We start from the raw sequence: 22,299 nt of genomic DNA on the forward strand, positions 1-22,299 counted from the left end.
GAGTAGGTTGTATTTTTGAGGTTTTCGGTTTATTCTGGGCAGAAATCGGTAAATAACGTAAAATGTAGTTAGATATGATTTTTTTATCACTCAGAGGAACGGAGAGCGAGACTTGGAATCGGGAATTCCGAGGTGAGATTGAATTCGGGAAATTCAATGAGAGAGAGATAACACAGTGAGGTGAACTGGTGTTATCTGTTATGATCGGGTACCCACTTTTAGAAGTTCTTGATTGTAGGCATTTTCGACTATGTTGGCTCTCATGAGGGCGATAGGGAAATTGGCCATCAATAAGAAGTATATAAGAGTGTAGAATAATTTAATTTTATTCTACGGATGAGTTATTCTAGCGGCCAAGGCTGGGAATAGTAAACTGACCTGATAAAGAGTGAGAGAGATAGTTGATTTGATGGGAGAGAGAATCCGTATATTGTGTATTAGAGATATAAAAGATCAACAAGTGTGAGTGAGAATTGATTGATTGAGTACTTTATTTATGTAGATTACAATATATACTGGCTTATACACTTATATACAATAGCTTACAATACAGCAAAATTATAGATGAATTTACATAATATAGACTAAGAAAATAATTGAACTGTATATGATATGAAAAAGTAGTTTGTAATATAATAACTATAGATAATAATCATATTGTTATGCATCTACATAAATTGGCGGAGCTTTGGACATATCAATGTCCATTCTTCGGAAAGAATATTAAAAATATCCTCCCCACTAACTCTCTACCAAAACGTTAATTTCGTTATTTAAACTAAGGATTTATTTATTAATGGAAATATTGTAAAAGTTTTAATCAATATGAATATTAAAGTGAATAAAACAGAAAATTGATAGAGTAAAATAATTATATAGGTAGATAAGATCAAATAATTGATTAATAAAATGAAGTAGGCTGAAAGTAGATCAGGGTTATCAACTTTCAGTAATATACAGCAGTATGCAGTGGATAATTGAAATAACATGAGTTAATATATATATATATATATATATTATATATATATATATATATATATATATAATTCGTTCTATAATATGGTTTAAAGGTTTGTATTTGTGGGATGGGTGGGGGATGGATGTCATGTGATCGTTCTAGGGCCGGACAGTTTCAGTCATTTGTTCAAAAGATGTTTTTTAAAGTTAGGATGAAGCTCGCTCGGCTCTCGATGGACCTGATAGAAACAGAAAGTGCATTCCATGCACGACAGGCACTGACTAAGAAGGATTTTGTGAAAATAGTAGTTCGATGATTGGGTATCCTTAAAGTACTTTCTCCGGTTCTAGTATGTGAAGCATCTATCCTCCTACCTTCAGAGACAAATTTGAAATCATCTTTAAAATAGTTCGGATTACCGTATTTCAAGATATCTCTAACAAGCTTGACTATTCGAAAAAGCCTCTGATCGGGAAGCTTTAATGTTGAACTAGCAATGTGGGCTGGGGTGATATGATCATGGCGTTGGAGAGAGTAGACGAAACGTAGACAATAATTTTGGCAACGCTGTAGTTTATCATTCAGAGTGACTTGCATATCGTTAAGAACAGAATAACAATACATTAAATGTGGGAAGATGAGAGATTGAACTAATAATAATTTAATGTTTCTAGGGAGGATATCGTGAATTTTCTTCAATGCATGCATGGCTGAGAATACCTTTTTACAAGTTTTGTTCATTTGTTCTGACCAGTCAAGAGTATTATTCATAATAATGCCTAAATTTTTAACTGAGCTACAGTAAGGAATGTCATTACCGTCTACACTAATTTTGTGAATCGATTAAAGGTCAATATTGTTTATAAGACGAGAATATCCAATTATAATGGGTTGTGTTTTGATGGGATTAATCTTAAGGCCATTTTTCTTTGTCCATTCCACTATCGAATTGATATCCTGATTCATTATTCCAACTGTTTCATTAATTTTTGTTATGGGACAGCTTAAATAGATTTGAAGGTCGTCTGCATAAGTATGGAAACTGGAGAATTTGATAATGGAAGAAAGGTCATTAGCATACAAAGTGAAGAGGAGAGGGCCTAAAATTGAACCTTGTGGTACTCCATGCATAACGTTTTTCCAAGTTGACTTTTTGTCACCGACAGATACACATTGTTTCCTACTTAATAGATAGGATTTAAACCAAACTAACGAGTTGTGACTGAAACCAAGAATAGCCAACTTATTCAGAAGGACTGTATGATCAACAGTATCGAATGCTTTAGAAAAATCAAATATGGTGAGGATGGTGCATTTTCTTTGGTCCATAGCTAACCTTATATCATCAGTGACACGAAGCAGAGCTGTCTCAGTTGAATGGAATTTTCTAAAGCCTGATTGAAAGTTATGAAGCTTACTATTGTTGTCTAGAAATTTTACAACTTAAGCATGAATGAGTCTTTCTAGCACTTTGGACAATGCAGGTAAAATACTGATTGGTCTAAAATCCTCAACTTTATTGGGTGATGGAACTTTATTCAGAGGGCGAACCAGAGCAAACTTCCAGTTTTCAGGGAAAATGCCTTCTTCAAGTGACTTGCTGAAAATGTATGTAATGGTTGGTAAAACAGCAAATAACATCTTCTTGATTAATTTAATAGGAATTTTGTCTACACCCGTAGCATTACTATGAATACGTTGAATTGCTCTGAAAGTGTCTTCTTCTGAGATTGGATGGAAATGAAATTGATCAGTGATTGGTAAATCTAAGTTTGTAACCTGCTCTTCAAGATCATCGATATGATTAGCAATGACAACTTCGTAGTGTTGGTTAGAGTGTGAAACGAAATGGTCATTTATATTATTCAATGGTAAGTCAATTTGTGGATTCGATTTCTGTTTGCCAAGCCCGAATTCTTTATTCCCTGCCAGGACTTCAAAAACCTATTGTATTTGTAAAAATTACTATTTAATTGCGAAATTAGAAAATAAAAATGGATGGAAAAAGATGCAATGAGATGGAGTGAAGGCTGAAAGATAGGAGAAGAATATTGCAATGGAGATAATTTGAAGATAAAAATGAAAATAGGGAATAATTGCATCCAACAAAACCGATAAAATTCCAGGTGTACCTACAAACACTACCTCCGTAAACATTATCTGTTTACGGAGGTAGTGCTACAAGTCCCATGAGGTGATCTCATGCTATTCTATTTTTGGAAAATTCCTATTCTAAATAATGAAATTTGGAAAGAAATACAAATGTCAGCTATCAAATTGAAAAAAGTGAGAAGCGAGTATTGTCTACAACACCTACCTATATGATGATCTAATGCTATTCACTTTATATACACTTATGTATACACTTTTCAGGAGTTCTATGAACTGGCTAGAGGACTTTGTGAAATGCTTAACATGTTAAGCCCATTATGTTATCAACTACTGTTTGTTTGTCCTTTTTCTTTCTGTTTTTTCTGTGTCCCAGGACCAGGATATCATATATTCTATATCACTGTTTTCTTAATCTGGACATTTCCATAAGTGGATCTTGATATTTGATATATTTCACTGTTTTTAGAACAGTTTTTTTTTTTAATTTTTGTATAATGTATGTAGGAGATCTATTGTATAGTGTGACGAAGGTAATTCTTCTGAATACCTCAGAAGCGGTTACAATAAAACATATATATATATTCTATTCTATTTTCAAAATTGGAAAAGTTCTATTTTACGGTACTGAAATTTGGACAAAAATAAACGCAAATTTCTGCTATCAAATTGAAAAAAGTGAGAAGCGAATTGTCTACGATAAGATTTACAGTAAGGCAGTAATTTTAATATGGAATATGGAATAAACAGTTGTAAAGACAAACAGGTTGATAGTTGAGTGGAGATTTTAAAAGCAATTATTATATTTTTTTCCGTTTTACAGAATGGGATGCTAACAAAGTCCCCCTGTCCTCCCACCCGTTACAATAATGTCAGGTGTGAGGTAGTGTTATTAATACCTCCATCCGTTACAAAGTTATAGAACTTTTATAAAATTAATAGACTAAATTTCATGCAGGTAACTTAGAGTATGGACACAACATTCCCAGAGAAACAAGAGACAATAATTTGCAAGAATGCTAATAGACTCAGATATCTTATCAAAACAATGTTAAAAACTTGGACTAGTTCCAGTAGAATGACAATATTTTATTACATTAATTCAATAAAGATGCTTCAACATATTTAATTAAAGTTTGAGCTAGTTACAATATTTTATACTAAAAAGTAGATTCAACATTTCTCATAAAAAACAATAATTTTAAAGTTTGAGCTAGTTGTAATACAATTACAATATTTCACGCCATAATTTCCCAATAAGCAGATTCTAAACAGAACTTTTAGAACTCGAAGAATTGCAGTGATTACACAGACGCTACGGCCCCCGCCAAGGCTTCATTGCTACCGGAGTCGAACTTATTGCAATATTTATTTATCATTCATAACGACACCAAAATGAATGAAGAAGTTGGGACACAGCATTGAATGACCGGAATTTGTAAGACTGAAATTGCGAAATCCTCTCAGACGAATTTATTCTGTTTGAATGAAGCAATAACAGTTTCCTCGTCCTACAAATGTTTTCCTCAAGTTTTCAAACGTTATTAGCATCTTCTCTGGACTTTTCAACTTGCGCTGCCATCCTGCTTAGCAAGCTTCATTATAAAATAGAATAGAACAGTAAAAACTCAAGAAAATTCCCATGAATCGCGAAATTAAATTTCATTTGAATGCACAAAGACATTGAGCGCGCGAGTGTTCAAAATGAAGAATAATATTTGGTTCGTTTGCGTTTACTCCTTTTCCGTAGAACAACTCAAGGGAATTCAATAAAACGATGATGCTAACTGAATCCGTGACCTCCATACTTAAGCAATGTAGATTTTAATTTGAAACTTTTTCATTTCAGTATTGTGATTGATTGTGCAAAGATAACTTATTAGAATAATAATTTATTTAAAAGTTGGATTGTTTCAATGCTTTCAATTGGAAGAAAAATATAGAATTAATTTATGCTTGAAAATCACTTGGACATAAGATAATTATTATCTATAAGGACATTATTATCTATTGTTATTCAATCTTTAATCCAACTTCATCTGAACTTTTTAGGTTGAATGCATTGGAGAAAAGTAGGTAGTATGAATAGAATTGTCTCAGGATAAAAATTTACTAAAATAATATTTTTAATAATAATATTCTGTAGCTTCCTAATCTAACTATGACATTTGATACTAAAAATAAGTGGTTAAAAAATTGAAACTAATAGTATCAGGGTATAGAAAATAATATTCTTAATTCACAGTGGATAGTATGAGAAAACAATCCTTTATATTACAAAACATATCATTGTACACAAAATTATTTCAGTGTTTAAGTTGGAGATGAGGAAATGTCAAAGTCAACGGATTGCAATTATCGAATTACATTTTCGGGCTGTATGTAAGACTATAAATATGGGATTCTTCAATTTTCTTATTTATGATAAGTCATTATATATTATGTAATGAAATCAAGCAAGTTATATCAAATAAAGCAACTGTTTTATAGATAGAGGTTTATTCTGAATTAATGCAACCACAGAGAAGGGGGATAGATGTTTTTTCTCAAATTGAATGTCACAATCAAAATAATGTAAGCTATAGATAAACCATTAGCCATTCAAACCTTGCTGACCACAGCAACAGACCACAGACTGACATAGCCGCCAATCTTGAAATCCTCCATAGCAAATATTTGGACTGAAAATTGGACCTGAATTCAAGTGTATGGAACATAAATATTTTTGGACAATTTCTATCCAAATGTGGGAAAGGAACAGTTTTGGGCTTCAAGCCTGTTGTTCCTTTCCCAATCAAAAATAGGTGGTTGAGAATGATATTGTATCTATCAATGTATAGATAAATTAATAAATATCACATAAAAACAGAAAACTAGAATAATATGAAATCTACAAACATACTAAGCAATGTATCTCAAACAGTATCCTAGATGACCAAATAAATTTCTCATTTTACACACTTTTTGATAAAATAGTTCACAATAATTCATTGATACTGTCCAACCAGCACATCCACCAGTCCACCCTATCATCTCCACCAATTACTCCACCTATACTCCATACCTACCATTAATAACCTTGAAGCAAGTTAAGCTATCAGTTTTCTCAGTCTAAAGATGACCAGCAACAGGTCAAAACAAGTACGGTACGTGATACAGGTAAGTAAAAAGTATGTGTTTCCACTTCAAAAGTGTTCTAAAAATGAAAGTTCAAATAAAAATATCTGTTAGAGCATTCACTGATGACAAAATAACTAGCGTACGTTGAACAATGAATATTTGAAGTATCCATTTCACTAAATTCAACACTGTTATCAGACATGCTGTACGATTGTTTTTTAATGAAATAAAAACACAGGATGACTTTTTACTTGGATAGTTTTATTGACACAACAACATTTTCATGATGTTGGAGGCAACATCATCCCTTGTGAATTCATACTGTGTTTCCATTTCATTACTCAAATGACAGTGCTTTATGCAATAGTTTCTTGAGGATTCAATTCATCCAATAATAGTAATGAAGTTGATATCTTGAAAAAATGGAAATTCTGAGAGTTCTTCATCAGCTTTTCATGCATAAAATTATTAAATTCAGAGATTATTCGCCCCCTGATACTCACTCTAATTGGATGAGATGATGAGAGAAAATTTCAAAATTGGATTCTTCAATTTTCTAGTCTCATCACAATTATTATGGTAGCTTATTATGAATTCCACTACTATTCTACAAAATTCATTTCTGAAAAATAGAAAGAAGAATTTCAAGCTATCTCCATTTGAAATGATATTCCGTTGAGCCTAGATAAATCAGGAAAAGGAATTTTGAGTGAATGTATTTCAAAGCCACTCATCATAATTAGAATAGCAAAACGATCTAATGGAAAAGCAATAAGGAAGTGGAATAGCCGTAGGGGTGTACATATCAAATTGCATCTTGGGACTCTTCTTTTTTCAAGTGCGCTCAAATAATACAAATGCTAATTTCCATACTTCAGTCTTGAAAAATACTTTTCTCATTTCTTCTTGATAGGACGTTATAAGCTATATTCGATTCCAAATCTAAATTGCTCCGCATTATTTAGTGGACCAAAGATTAGGAGCTATTCTACTACCATTAGACCTATAAAATAATATTGAATTGATATTGATGCACTGTTTCATCAGAGATTTGTAGAATATTGTTTCATAAAGGAACTGAGACACATAATTTTTTCATACTCATGTACAAAGACAATACAACTCATGATGATTAAAAGCATAGTTTAGTATATATAGTTTAGTTTATCTATTGGTAAAGGCAACCTCTTGTGTTTAATATATTTAATATATTTTCAAAGGTAGCTTCAGAATAGAAAACGATCGATTTCCAAACTAAGTTTAAAAAGGAATTGTATCATAGTTCATTCATTAGTAGGTATTCACTGTAAACACACATTGAGTATATATATTTTCGAACACTAAAATTAATATTATAATAAAAGATGCACCAAAAATTGGAATATATCATTCTGTTAAGTGTAAGAATAACATTTATTGAAATATCAGTAAGCAACAATCAATTATAAACTTCCATTGATTTAAAATACGACATTCATTAGAATGTAAATTACTCAAAAACAACTCCGAACTTCTTTTGAAGAGTTATTTGGATGCTGTACATCAAAACCACATCACATGACATCTAAACTTACAAAGTCAACTTTGAATCCGTATCAAATGGCAACAATACCCGTTTCACAATATAAAAGCCGAGCTCAGTTTCACAGCGAAATTCCAGCTAGACGTTTCCATTGATCAGTACGATTCTTTTCGTCGACAAATCTGCATTCAATTTTCAGCATCTTAATTTCGCTGAGAGCTCAGTCCTCTCCTCTCCAACTCTTCCCCCTCACCACTACATTCACTGAGAATATCGAACAGAATGGTAATCTATAAAAGGAAAAGCCCCCTGCTATTCTGTGAAGGCCTTTTTCTTCATCTTTCTCATCTTCTTCCCTCCTTACCTACTTACCCTTTCACTTACTTCGTACTCTCAAGACTGCTGAAGCCTATTGTTCCCAACCGTCTTCATATTGGTCCTTCAGTGCAGTCTTATTCTTTTACTGTTTCTACATCCATTCTCAATACTCTTTTTATTTTCCGTCATCGACTCCCCTTCATAATACTCCTCCTCCTTTCCCTGCTCTTCCTATTTTTGTTCCAATTCTACTTAATTTCATTTTCTGGTAATTCTTTTTTCTTTTTACTTATTCTTCTTCCTCTCCATTTTCTCCCATTTCTTCATTTCAACTTCCATATTCTTCACTTTATTCACTTCTTTTATCTAATCATCAATATGAGACTAATTCTTTCTGTTCTCCTTCCCCTCCTACTCATCTCCTCATCTGCTCCTTTTTCCTACAACTTATTATTCTTATAAAATTATTTCTTCATTTCACTTCCTCCGTATCACCTTTCCCTTCCTTCTCTTCATATTCTTCATCCTTTTCTCTAATTCAACTTCCTTCTTCTTCTCCACCACTTTCTGCTCATCTTTCTCCTTCTATTTCCCTTCCTCTATCCTTACCTTTTTCATACACCTTCTCATTCTCTTCCCTTTCATTCCTCCGTTCCCTTTCATTCCACGTTCTCCATTCCTTTTCTCTCACCTTCTACTATTACTTTCCTTCCAAATTCTATTTTTCCTCATTTCTTTTCTTCCACCTTCTCTTTTTTTATTGTTCTTCCTCCGCCTTATCCACTTTCTTTACCACCTTCATTTCCGTCCATTTTCTTGTTTTCCTCATTATCTCCTTTTAATCTCTTATCTCCTTCTACCGATATCGTCCTCCACCCTCTTGTTATTTTTTCAATTTTCCTCCAATAATCTTATTCCTACTCCATATTCTCACACTCTTCATCGTCAACAAAATTTTCTTTCTTGACTTCTTTTCTTAATTCCACTTTTCATCTTGTTCTTCCTCATCATCACCATCTTATTGTTCACCTTTATGTCTATTTTCCTTTTCTTCCCCACCTTGAACGTTCTCTTTCTCTTTTTGTCGTCCACTACTCCAACTTCTCTTCTACATGCTCTATTTCTCTCTCTCCCTCTTCCTCTCCTAACACTTATTTTCTCTTATCCTCTATCTTCCTTCAGAAATACTTTCTCCACTTCCCCTCTCAGTCCCATCATCCATTACTTCCGGCTCTTACCGAGATACAACCTTAGGCTTTTAAACTTGTATTATTTTTGGCTTTCATCGTGAAATCGAGCAGCCCGTCACTACAAAAGAGGACGAGAATAATGTTCTTGATCAATTTCCAAACTGTGAAAAGTTATCTATTTTCTTTTAACACTATTTCACTAGTTCACTATTTCATTTTTTTTTTGTTTTCACAATGTGATATTCAAATTAAAGTTATAAGTTCCACGAGTTATTGGAGTAGTAGATAAGATTTGTCGTAGAAAGTCAGAATTGGAAAAATTGAGGTAGTGCATAGCATAATAAAGAAATAGTAGATTCGATTGAAAAGTCAATCACAATTAGAGTAGTAAAGTTAACTGCGAAGGAAATTGTAACTGCTAGGCTACTTTAATTTATTTAGGTTTTCATTCAATATCAAAGTACAATCACAACACTTCCAGAAAGAAATAACAGCAGGCTGAATACCAAAACTTTCCCTAATAATTTCCTATTCGAATTTAGTCAATTCAACCGAGAGCTTAGATTAGGCTACATCCTATATAAGCTATTTAATTAACAATGTTCTAGTAAGTGGATTCTACAAAACTAAATTTGTATGAAAAATCAGTACTTAAGGACCATATTTTACTAAAATTATCTTACCAGTTAAACTTCAAGATCGCTTCATACCGTGTTCGGATTCCTCCCTATATCTCACTTCCTTCCTTGTTTGGAAGAGTGCTTTCAAAGATGATCCCAGGTTTCTCGTTTTCAAAATCTGGAACAAGTGGAAATCAAAGTAAAATTTCTGTTTCACTACAACCGAAAAATTACCTAATTGAAAAATGCGTACTCCAAGTCTACCCGTTCATTTACCTGCAATGTCTTTCTTTGTGTAAATGTCCTTTGTCTGTGTGAAAATACCTTTGTTTAGAATTATAAAATAACTTTGTGTAAAAACTATCACTACATGAGCTGCAAATGAGAAGTGAGTGCAAGGAATTAAAATAGAGTACCTAATTCTATGTTTTTACATAACATTAACTAATTTAACTGTAATCTTAACAACTGGTTCTCTAGTCGCCTTCACAAGTTGATGAAATTCTGGTCTGAAAAATGATAAAATTGCGCTCTCACACCAACCGAAACAGTGTGCACTTTTCCCACAGCCACAAAACGAAAAACACGCCTTTGACCTTCACATGATGTTCACTGTTGGAAAGACATTCTCTTTAGCTTCCAACCCCCCCCCCACTCCTTACCTACCACACAAACCTTTTTATATTTTTCTTTCCTATATTTTTTCTATCCCTGGGGATGTGTGGTCAAACGTCGGTGGCTGAGGCCCTTTCATCTCTCAAAGGGATAGAATTATTTGGGATATTTCCCTTCTCGCTCAGTACTGTGTTGGCCAAATTTTTTCCTCTCCGCAGAATTGAATTGTGGCCCCAACACCCTTTGGACCAAAAGCACACACGCTGGCTCCTGCTGCAGGCTCAACATATCTCTCTCTCTCTCTCACACACTCTCTTTCTTCCTCTAACTCTCTCTCTCTTTTTAGCGGTGCGGTTTTCACTCAGTCGACTTTATCCGATGAAGTTTTTGCCGGTCGGCTAATTTTTTGCTCATTTGTTCAGCTGCAATGGAGATAGAAAATTGTAAAGTAGTTCATAAATACGTTGGAGAAGTCTGATTTAGATGTAGCTTAAATAATGTACCCTATCTATGTTCTATAGATAGGTAGGTAGATAGCCCGATATATAGATCGATATATAGATATATTTTAACGTTGCTGTAGTGAAAATTAAAAAAAAACTAAAATTAACGTTTTAAAAACTAAAAATTAAAATTAACGTTGCTGTAGTGATCTATGTACGAGGTTTATTAACGTTGCTGTAGTGAAAATGAATGAACTAAATATTCGAAAATGAGTTGTCTTATTATGCAATAATATTTTCATTTCAACTTCTCAGAATTTGAAAATCCTTAACAACCTTTCATCAAGTTATTTCAAATTCCCCAAACTTTTCTCCTCCTTTCACGAAATGTCTTTTCTCTTCACCTAAACCACCCTGAATGTCGTTGATGGAACTGCTATTCTAATTCTAACACCACTCTGAATCAGTGCCTCCCTAATCGAGGATATTCGTTGTTATAGTGATTCAATCTAGACTTTCAGCATTCCTCTTAAATAGTATCAATGCAACACATTCAGCCAATGCTGCCACTTTCAAGTGAATGTTACTGTAGCTGTGCACTGACTGGGAGCTTCAAACTTATTACTTCCAAGTTGCATCTCTGGGTTATTATCTGGCAGTAATGCTTGCAAACAAAGTTGACCACTTGGGAATTGCTCCATTTGGATACAATATTACTCTCCGGCAAGGAATACAACACTGTTATTAGGGAATAAGCTGCTAATTTGTTTGGGTTAAGCCACTGCTCCAGCATGAATTGAAGACATGGAATTTAGTACTAGCTTACTGATTTACAAACATTATGAGCTCTATCAAAATTATAATTTTAATTATTATTTTATATAACTTGCTTGAAAAGAATAAACAGTACCGATTAATAATATTTTTGTAATAATATTATACAGATAAATTACAAAGTAATTGAACCAATAAACTACTTTTTAATTTGAAGGAGAAACTCCCGATAATGTTCCTATTGTAAGATCCATGTTATTAAGTCAGCACCTGATTAACATTGATTTGCTATCCATGTCTATCATTGGACAAAGCACATAAACCTAGCTCGATAATTTTCTAAATCTGCACCGTTGCCGAATCGTTTGTGCGCTATGGAAAAAATATTTAATGAACTAACAAAATATTCACGCTCAACCTCAATAAATATTACGAGAAATATCATTTTCTTTTGCTGATCGTTTTTATTTTTCTTCAACACACTAATTACTGTTTCTTTGTCACCTTGTTTCATTGAATAGAATTTATAAAGCAATACAAATTGCACAAAAAAAATGTATGATTATGAAGGTTATAGAAAAATATTTGGTTACCTTGACTGCCATCACGAATTTGAGAATAAGTCGGGATGACTAGAATAGATTTTATCACTGAGCTGGATTTTTCAAAATAAAAATTTTGATTCCCTATTCTCAGATGTTTTTTTTTCATTATGCAATATATTATAAAAGGATTTTTTCCTGAAGAATGAAATATTATCTGAGTTTAAATTGATTGATATCAACAAGAATCAACAATTAAAATTAGATAAGAGTTAATTTTTCTATAGACCCCTGACTTTATTGATAAAGAGCAATCGGCAACATGACAACTATATTATATTCAATATCAATTCAATTAATTTTATTTATATCCCTTTTACTACCAACGTTTTTCACATACACGAAATACCAAGTGGGGTAACTGGGTTACCCCAAAAAGATTTCAGTTTTATATAATTATTTTATATTTTTCCTATTAATTCAGCAATCAAATGCATTACAAAATCTATTAAAATATTAAAAATAAGTTTCTCCTGTTGATAAATAGGATTTCAATTAAAAACTGACATGCCAACAAAATTGAGCATTCTATTATATTGTTGTAGGGGAAATGTTGTCAAATGATTAAATTATGGTTATAGCGAAGCAATTTTTTCTAATTTAGATTTCAAGTTATCATTATGAATCAGGTTTGGCAATAAAAAAGAAATGGAACATAAAATTGATTTCTTATTTATTCTGATAATGGATAAGATACACCAAAAAATAGCATGACATGGAATACCAAGTGGGGTAATAGAGTTACCCCCAGGATATATCTGCTAATAATTCCAAAAATATAGGGAATGAAAAGATTCTATGAGATAAAATAACTAAAGTGATATGTTTTTAACAAGTACTAAACGTTTCAATGAAATACATCACCATTATCTACAAAAAATTGACAAAATGTGGGTTGGGGTAGTCCAATTACCCCGCTTGGTAGTAGAAGGGATATCAAAGTAAATACGGTACTGTTTCAATAATTTTGAATAGCACTCAAGATTGAGTTCACATACTCATACTTATCTAATTCAGCTCCAATTCTATAAGTGCAAACCAGAAAAATCAATAAGAAATTCTCCCATAACGCGAGCAATCTACAGCACGAATCATATACGAGAATAACAAGTAGCATCACAGCGTGATAAACAAGTTCGATTTGTGTGTTTTCGGGGAAAATAAAATCGACGATTCACAATGTCAGGCAGCAGAAAAGCAACCTACATTATTCCTCAGGTTACCGCTGCAAGTCATTGCTATTCCGTTTGTATAAGCTGATTGCGAGAATTATCGCTCACTTCTTTTCTGTTTTTCCTGTCATGAGAAAGCCCGGGAAAGCTGGGCACGTCGCGTCACGTCACAAACGAAAACACTTTTCCGTCATTCACAAACGGTCACGGAAAATCACGGACAGAAAAGTCAGCGATGGAGAAACAGTGAGGTATTTTTTTTTAAATCGGTTTCCACGCTCACCGTTTTTGAAATAGTTGTAGCTGCTGAAATAAGCATGAGGTCGTTTTTGAGACATTATGAAATGAACGAGGAAAACTCTAAATTTAATAATATTGTGGTTAAATTTGTAGAAAAGTAAGAATAAATTGTTATAAATACTATGAAATGATTATGTTTGAATTTGGAAGAGTTATGATCAAGTGTGATTGTACCTGTAGAATTAAGAGCGTTACGTTTACATAATTTTTGGTGCGGATCTTTTGCAAAGAGAATTCACCAATTTAGTAGTACAGGGGCATTCATAATGCAAACTTATTCAATCTTACACTAAGAAGTCTAATTATATCATCAGAATTGATCCAAATTTTAGTGAGAATTTATTTAAAATCTGAATAATAAATAAATACATATGGTAAGATAAAAGCAGACAATTTTATAAGGCGACATCTCTTCCGATTGTCTCAAATGTAGCAGATATCTCTTGCAATCAATTTCATCGTCACCTCCCGAACAAGCTGAGGATCATAATTCTTAATGAAATAATATTTGATTTAATCAATCTATCATCCATTATATTCATTAGTTAAAATTAATTCATTGCAACAACGACAAGTTCTCTATGTTGAGTCAACATAGTAGTAAGTTATGCCAATGAATACTGGCGACAGCAATGTACTATGAAGAAGAGAATATTATGAGGAAAGGAAGAGAGCTACAGCATTGCAAGGGACTCTGGATTTAACTGTTTTAATTAACATTCAACATAGCTGGTGGAGATGATGATTTGAAACGTTCAAACAAATTTACATAAACATATACGGTAGGAATTAACGACTGGGGAGGAGTGAGAGGGAGGAAAACGAGAAGGAAAGGAAGGAGAGAAAGTGTGGGACATTCACGAATAGCTGAGTGTCGTATTAAATAAGAAATTTAATTAAATTCGTATTCTTTGAAGGGGTTGAATGCTCAAAGTTCTCTTGATTCTCTCACGCCTAACTCAATCCTTTCGCTCTTTCACCATTTTTCATCCCATTCCACACAAAATCTTCCTCTATTTCCCTTCTTCTACCCAAATAGCTGCATTCTTGGTGCCCGTTATACGCGTGCTTTCATTGCCAGCCTGTATTAAAATCATACGCATGTGACAGAGTGAGTAACTGCTGAAACATGAGAGGGGTGCATGTCAAAGGAACTGGAAGAAACAAAAATGTGAGGTGGGGATTGAGCAAAGATTCCTTCGAATATTAAAAACAGGTGAAACAATGAAGAGAGAAGGTTTGAAGGGAGACTGAAAAAACTTTAATTGTTGCGTGATTTTTTTGTACTTGTTTGAGAAGAAACACTTGTCAATTTTCCAAAATGTGTTCTATTAATGATGAATTTGTCAAGCACAAAATGTGCCAATAAAATCAATCTTTTGCCAAACACAAAGTGGAGTAGGGAAATCCAAGTACAAATTAATATTCATATCAATGTACTTCATAAAAGGCAAATTAGAGGTGAATGATCAACTTTAAATTTGGACATTTTTCTATATAGATAAAAAATAGATAATTAATTCAAATTAAAGATAATTTTGGAAAATTTCCAAATTTGAAATTAAACTTTTACTTCTAATTTGCCTTTTATGAAGTGGAATTCATTTAAACGCAATATATGAAGATTAATTTGCACTTGGATTTCCCTACTCCACAAATACAAACTATGAGCTGGTTTTCCATGTGCCTACAAAACCAGCACATTGTTTTACTGGAGTATATCTCAATTTCCTTACGCCTTACGTACACCAACGTGGAATTAGTGCGGGATAATTTTCATCACGAAATTATCTTTTGAATCCTTCCGCCCTCCCGTCCCACATTCATTCCATGTTGACATGTGCAAGACTATACGAATAATTATTGACATGGTTGATGTCATTTTTATGGCAGCTATTGACGTAAATTTCCAACGATGTGTTGAATTCTTTTTTAAGAAGTGAATCACATATTAACTTATTCGTTTGTTGTGAACTGTTGTTCACAGTTGAAGCGTGAACGTAAACGTGAATTTACACCTGGACACTTGAAGCGTCCAGAGTGTCTTATCACAGTAAAAAAACTGGGACAAATTACATAAAATAACGTCAGATAGCAGTTTCCCTTTAGTAAAAATCCAATCAAACTCTCCCAAGGAATAATCCTTTCAGAAACCTTATCTACAAAAAGTGATTAGCATTCATAGCAGTGAACGAAGAAGCAATATCCTGCAGCAGTCTCGAGACGCAATATGACTAATCGCCTAATAAATTAATTTGCAAGATGGCGGTGACTCCTTCTTCAATTCAACTGGCAGCGCGTGATATCGCAATTAATAGGCGCAGCAAGCAAAGCAAAGAGAACAACAGACAGAAGGAACAGAACAATGGCCGACAAAGGACGACGACGGATGGAATTAATTGATGATGATAAGACCAGAGCCAGAGCCAGCCTCACATTTCGCTTATTCCGCAAAATTGCTTCTCTCATTCCCGACTGGCAGCAGTCGCCGAAAATGAATGGATTTCATTGCTTACGATTGTGCAGCAGCAAATGATTGGAATGCGCAAATCAACAAGATCATTCGGAAGTTATACACTGTAGACTACCGTGAGAATGATGGAGAGTACAGGCTATTGAGGTTGGGAGTGTAGACTATCAAAAGTCTACAATCTATTGCTTGGACTGAATAAATATAATCAGAAGCTATTGAATACATACTACCTGAAGTTTTCTCATCAGTCTATAATACCATAGAGAAAGGATAAGCTTAAGTTGTTTGTCTCTGATAATACCAAAACACTGATCACTTGTTGTATACTAACTAATAGGAGAATACTCGTGGAATAGGACCAGGACATGGATAATTTCATTTGCAATGATCGACTTGAGTATTTGGAGAACCCTCATATCTGATCACATAGTCAGACATGAAGATAGTCACAGACAATAATTTCAATCATTGACATGGAGACTTGATCCAGTAATAACGAGAATAAATAAAATTTCATTGAACTGCGATATTGAGGTTCTGATAAGTAGAGACGGAATGGTAAGATTATTAAAAGAAAATGTTATTATGAGAAATGCAATGGGAATGAAATAATTTCCAGATTTGATAAAACGAAGTGATTTGGGAATGTTCAAAGAAAATAAATGAGGAGTTCTTGCCTGCCGGCCAGATAGCCGAGTTGACTAAGGTGTTACACCCTTCAGTCTGCTAGTGCTAACTGGTCACGGGTTCGAGTCCCACCGAATCCCATCGAATAGGCAAGGACGTTTAATCATCTCATAATTCACCCTCGCACTTCCTATTACCAACGCACAAGCAAAGCTCATGTGGGCGGGCATCCGCAATAAAAAAAGTAATTTTCCATCAGTGGATGCAATAGAGAGTCCAGTTATGGTTCAAACGAACTTCTCAATAAATGAATTTTTTACTCATTCAAAATACATTGCTGAACATGTATGAAGGCAAGCCTGACAATAATTTTATAGCAATCACATCTACTACTACTACTAAAGTATCTCTTGGAATTGGGAAGAATAATCAATACAACGATTCAATTACACCTATTGGAATCAACATTAATTTTTCAAATTTGAATTGATATATTATTTCACTCTCGAATTGCATTTCATCCATCTTTATAAAATTTGACCAGCAACCTAATCACGGACCATCGACAAGAAAATATTTCCCTCCATTACAACAAAGTTGAGTAGAATCTATTTGCCTGGATCAAAACCATCCACAACGTTCACAAAGCGTGAAACTTCATCTTTCTAAACTGATTTTCAGTGAGAGACAACCAGTCACTACAATCCCAAAGATATTACCTGGTTGAAAAGCCCTCGAGTCACTCTCGCTCAACCAAGATCCACTTCAGGTGTAGCGGCTCGGTTGCTGCTAATTAAAATTTTCATTTCGTACAGAAATCATATTATTCGATGGCCGACTGATACTCAGGTACATTCGCTGGTGTATAGTATTTCCAACTTTCCATATTGTTGCAGAGCTGTTTCAATCTAAATCCTTCACAACATGTGAGAGCATCACCTACCCTTGAGATGGGAATTGGAATTTATTTTACACATTGTGTGCGGATCACTATTTTGGGTCAATAGGATCTACTTCCACGTGAATGTTTCAGAGTTCAACGTGTTTAAGCTTATCAATCTAGCACAACAATGGAGATGTCTATTATGCTGAGAGCTTTGGTAAACAATTATTGTTGATGTAATATGAGGTATACTGATCCTAACTTGAAATATTGATTTATTCAACAATTTTAAAAGTGGTAGTAGTAGTAGTAAAAATTGTGATTCGTAAGATTATCAATTGTTAATGTATAATAGTTATCATTGTTTCAGTTGGATTTATACACTCTTGTAAAATTTATATTCCTGAAACATGCTTTCTCACGAAAACTTCACTGCCAATAAATCTATTACAGGTTCTGTCAAGAAACTCGTAAACACATGACATTTTCTTCTCTAATTTCATAGCTAATAATCAATCTACTCAACCTCATACAATACATAATTTGTACTTATACCAATGTCAAATTCCAATCACCAATGGGATATGGGATTGTATTGGAATATGGGTCTTCCCGCAAGGGACTCCCCACCAACAAAAGCCATACGAATTTATTTTACTATGGGCTTTAGTACACTCAACAATACATTTTCCACTTTTCGACCGAATTTGACTCATGATGCATGATTTTGGACCGCCTTGACGAGCCGAGAAGAATGAAGTGTAGTACGATGAAATCTGAGCACTCTGTCAGAAGTTATAAGTGTTTGAAATTTTGATCCTTGAGGTTTTCCTTAAGTGCGCCTCTCCACTAGGAAATACTGAAATGAAGTGCATCTAACGGGTGATTCTCATAGAACATAATCTCATGAACTTATGTCATTTGTGCGAAATATCAATGTGACAATGTAGTTGGTGAAGATGGTTGAAGCTGAAAATTAGGTGTTTTTCACAATACAAGGAGCATTGTTGTCAGGTGTACCTGGAAATCTATATGAGATAGAGCGCTGTACCTGATCTCAGGTTGTAGAGCACAAAAATACACCCAGAGGGATTTTTAATTATATATCTAAATGGTAACAATCGGAAGATATTGTTGATCAAAAACTAAAATTCATCAAAATTGATTTTTTCTTCAAATTTCATTCATTTTTGAAAAATCATAACTCAGCACTCATTGGAGATAGAGAGTTCCGAATGATCTCATCTTATTCAGAATTCTATAATCTATAAAAAAGGCAAGAGCAAATTTTTCTGTCCGATTACGAGATTTGGTAGAAATAGCTCAAAACTGAAAAATGAGCCGAAAATCAGAGGTTTTTGGGCCACCTGTATCTAGCACAAGGAAATTTTGCATGAAGAAATTGGTTCTGGACTTCTCCTATGTACTCAAATAATATATTAAAAATCATAACTACAATATAAAATGCAAGCACACCCCTTTTTTTATGTCTATATTGACTGGACTATTATGAAACAATAACTAAGCTATTCTTTCCATCTACGATCATAGAAGACTTATAAGGAGAGACGATTGTTGAGACACTCATAACATACTCGTGTGAGATGATACAACAGGGGAAAGCTGCTCACTCCCACTCACTAAACGTACCGGTATAAAGCATACCTGCAGCAAGAATAAGCTGTGCACACATAAGTCGTGCAAGTATGGAACAGATGCATACGTGTAGTGTGTAGGCAGGTTATTCCTCACATGAGTCTACTATATTCCTGTATCATGTGTCTATAGTGAGATCCACCTTTTGAATTCAGTGAACATTATAGGAAGGCATAGTTGACACGTTTCCTTTCACCGCCTTCTACGCTTGACAACAGTCACAGTAGCTGTTGTATATTGTCATTAGCAGAAATTATTTTACATTGGTTGACAACAGTCACAGTAGCTGTTGTATATTGTCATTAACAAAGTATCCTACATTTATTTTGATAATAATTTACTACTTTTCATTACTATTCAAGAAGCCTATTAGCTTCAGTATTACATTTCTCCACTACTCAGAAAATTTATTGCTCTCAATATATTTTGATCAATTTATCATTTCTATCATCAATTTATTTGATATATTTATCAGATATCAATCAGTATCAATTATTCAAGATTGAATCTACATTCAACTGCAATTAACTTCTTATTCATTATCTTCTGTTGTGATACTAGGATTACGCGCACTAGAACAAGTTAGCGCAATAAACATCGTGTGCACAAATCATAATACGTTTTTATTGATAACTCTAATTCGTCATAATTTCTTACTTAGTCTAGTTATACTTCTTGTTAAGTATTCTGTAAGAATATCTGGTTACATCAACTATCAGAGTATCATTTTGATTTATTGGAAACGAACGTGTACGCGGATTTTTGGAAAATTGAAGAAAAGCAATATCGGTCAGATTAGCCTATTGTTTTTGGAAGGGAAATCGCGCAGCGAAATCAAAGAAAATGAAAATGAAATTTATTCTCCTTTTGCATAACAATTTTTTTTTTACAAAGAATCTCTCTCTTAGAATTAAACTGGCAGCAATTGTGTATAGGCACTCGGATACTCTTCTCCTTCAATGGTGACCGTCAAAAATTGATTGAATGAGTTTCAACGTGGTCGCAAGTCAGTTTTGGATGAGCTACGCCCAAAGTACCTCAAAAACGGCTAACATGGAGGACAGACAACGTGACAATAGTCCTGGAGAAGAATAAAATCATAGAGAAACAATCGCATAAGTAGATATCCCATGGTATAGGGCGTTTATGTCGCAACTTTTACTGTTATCTCAAGCCGATTACTGTTGATTATTGTCGATTTTCACTGTTTTGACAGGGTAAGAGTGTATGAACGGCACAATATGAGAGACTACCAGCGTCATGGAGCTTCACGGAAAAGAACTACGTGGACTATCGGCTTGAGATAACAGTAAAAGTTGCGACATTAACGCCCTATACCATGGGATATGCTATTGTTTTTCTATGGTAGAACGGTCATAGGCTATTCCATGCCGAACAGTTGGGCTGATTCAATGCTAAAATTGTAGAAAAAATGGACCCATATGGCGAAGAAAAAGGCCAGTGTTCTTCCACCATGACAACGCACTGGCTCACCTCCGCCGTCGTCTCGGCCAAATTGGTCGTATTACTACAATACGAACAACTACCGTATTTTCCAGATTTTGACTTCTCTTTGTTTTCGAATTTGAGAATATAACTCGACGGGCAGAAATTTGAGTCGAATGAGAAGGTTATTGCCGCCACAGAGGCCTACTTTGCAGACCTCCAGAAAACGTATTTTTTTCAGACTGGTTGAAGAAGTTGAAGCATCACTGGATCAAGTGTATAGAGTTGAAAAGAGAATATGTTGATAAATAAATCGCCATTTTTGAAAATTTGCGTTTTTCTTTTGTAGACTATAACTGTCAGAGCCCTCATATTATGGTAGAACGTAGGCTAGTTCAATACCGGCTTTCATTCCGGTACATGTGAATTAATATAATTGCTAATTCTAAATTCTTAATTTCTATCTCAAATGTATCATATTCATGAGGAAAATATCTCGTCATGACTTATTAATAGACTTTCATAATTGAGAGAGAGTATTCTCGTGAATAATTACATTACTACAAAGCCTGCATACGATTTGGCAACGGTGCAGACTTGGAAAAGGATAGAGCTACTTTGGCTAGTGACAGATGAGATTAGCAAACCAATGTTTATTCATTCAATACTTCAGAATAGTTAATCAGGTACTGACTTGCAACATGAATCTTATCGACTGATTTTGCAAACGCGATTCAGTTCAGTAGTTCAGACGTAATGATGCATCATTCGTGTATTTCTTATCCCGTACATGTTTAAGTCGATTCTTCCCTTCATTTCATTACAGATATGAATGACTTTCATTTGGAGTTTTTATGCAGCTATGTTTATACTCTTGGAGCCTGAACACACAGAGAGCGATCTGCGATCAGAATTCATTAGGAGGGTATGGAATACCTAAGACAGCTCTGTTCGTAGATCACTCTCTGTGTGTCCAGGCCCTTGAAGAATATTTTCATGTCGTCCATCTCCTCTACCAAATTTGATTGATATTGATTTAATTTCACTCATTGATTTTAAACTCTCGTATCTAAAACCCTTTCAACTATTTACTCCTTGCCTCTACAACCCATTGATGAGGTTCTTGGCCTCCCGTAATACGACTCTCCATTCATCCCGATCCTGTGCCTTCCTTCTCCATCCTCTGATTTCCATCTGCCTCAGGTCAGCCTCTATTGATCCATCGAATTGTTGGTCTCCTCTCAATCTCCTCCCACCTGGATTCATCCAGTAGACTTTCTTTGCACTCGTCAAGTCACTCATCCGCTCTACATGGCCTGACCTTTATTTCAGCTAAAATGTCTAGAGAATTATAAATTTCTTGCAGCTCTTGATTGGTGCGGATTATCCATTCCCTTTTAACTAAATTCATAAAAATGTATTATTAATGTCACTACAACAATCTAGGTTTATTATCGAACGTAATTGTTGA

General features: G+C 34.1%; 1 protein-coding gene across 2 annotated transcripts in view; it reads right to left on the reverse strand.

Annotated features, from left to right (window-relative positions):
* Window positions 1–22,299, reverse strand: part of LOC111044651 (odorant receptor 10a) — an 83,234-nt gene that overhangs the window by 37,985 nt on the left and 22,950 nt on the right. For both annotated transcript variants that reach the window (XM_039437106.1, XM_039437105.1), the window contains exons 3-4: window positions 9,901–10,015; window positions 6,691–6,809 (exon numbers count right to left, since the gene is read on the reverse strand). The gene's annotated coding sequence lies outside the window, so the exon portion shown is untranslated. The remainder of the gene's footprint in view (window positions 1–6,690; window positions 6,810–9,900; window positions 10,016–22,299) is intronic.

Source organism: Nilaparvata lugens, chromosome 10 (assembly GCF_014356525.2).
Source record: "Nilaparvata lugens isolate BPH chromosome 10, ASM1435652v1, whole genome shotgun sequence".
In the NCBI taxonomy this organism is placed as follows: Eukaryota; Metazoa; Arthropoda; class Insecta; order Hemiptera; family Delphacidae; genus Nilaparvata; species Nilaparvata lugens.